This window comes from Myotis davidii, unplaced genomic scaffold, assembly GCF_000327345.1.
Source record: "Myotis davidii unplaced genomic scaffold, ASM32734v1 scaffold497, whole genome shotgun sequence".
Taxonomy (NCBI): Eukaryota; Metazoa; Chordata; class Mammalia; order Chiroptera; family Vespertilionidae; genus Myotis; species Myotis davidii.
Genome location: NW_006288434.1, coordinates 3409305 through 3410277, shown reverse-complemented (window position 1 = coordinate 3410277; position 973 = coordinate 3409305).

The following is a 973-nucleotide window of genomic DNA, read 5'->3' as shown; positions in this document are numbered from 1 at the left end:
TGTTGGTTTTGCTCCCTCAGGGTCAGGCTGTCACTGGCCCCGTTTGGGGTGGAGGCTGAGGAGGAGCAAAAGAGCACGGGCTTCTCCTTCAGACGGACCTGGGTGTGAGTCCTTTGCTCCTCACTGGCAGAGGCACCTTGAGCTAAGTTACCTCCTTGAGTCTTAACTCAGCTTTCGCACAACGAAGAGATCTCTTTTTCTCTCCTCCCACCCCCATCCTCACCTTCCTCATCCTCGCTTCTCCCGTCACCCTTTGGGGAAGGCAGTCTATGGGACTGGTCCAGGGCTGGCTCCCATGAGCACACCTGGTCGCCAGCTCTGGCAGGGAGCCCAGGAGAGGGTGCCCTGGGAGAGAACTGTAGACATCACTGAAACAAGGAGAGGGATCCATAGAATTGGAAAGAGCCTAAGTGGCTCTTCGGGGAGAGTCACGAAAGGTGGAACAGAGTGTTTGTTTACCCCTCTGGAATTTCAGTCAGGTGCCAGTACAAGCAGCTTAGCGCTAGTACTATCTGCTTACCCTCTTAAATATGTGTATGTGTATGTATGTAAACTGACCCCCCAGCCATTTACATTTGTGCACACTGACCTGGTTCACCTTTTTCTTCTTAAAGTCGAGGAAGCTGAGGTCAAGAGGTCGGGAGTGACCTGCCCAAGGTCACAGTGTTTGGGCTCTCAAATCTGAGCACTTTCTCTTGCCCCAAGAGTGATGTCTAAACGACAGGATAGGGCTAGGATGGGAGGAGATACTTGGCAAGAGAAAGGGAATGATGTCTACACGAAGCACTGACCCTCGGCTCCCGCGGGCTGCCGCCGCGCCGCGAACGTGCCGCCGCTCCACTCGGGTAAACTTCGGAGTGAGTTACCTGCGCTTGGAGAAGGGCCTTACCTGAGCGCGCCTCTGCCAATGGCAGCTCACCTGAGGCCGCCCCGCAGCCAATCACCGCGCAGCTCGTCCCTTGGGCTCGTACCC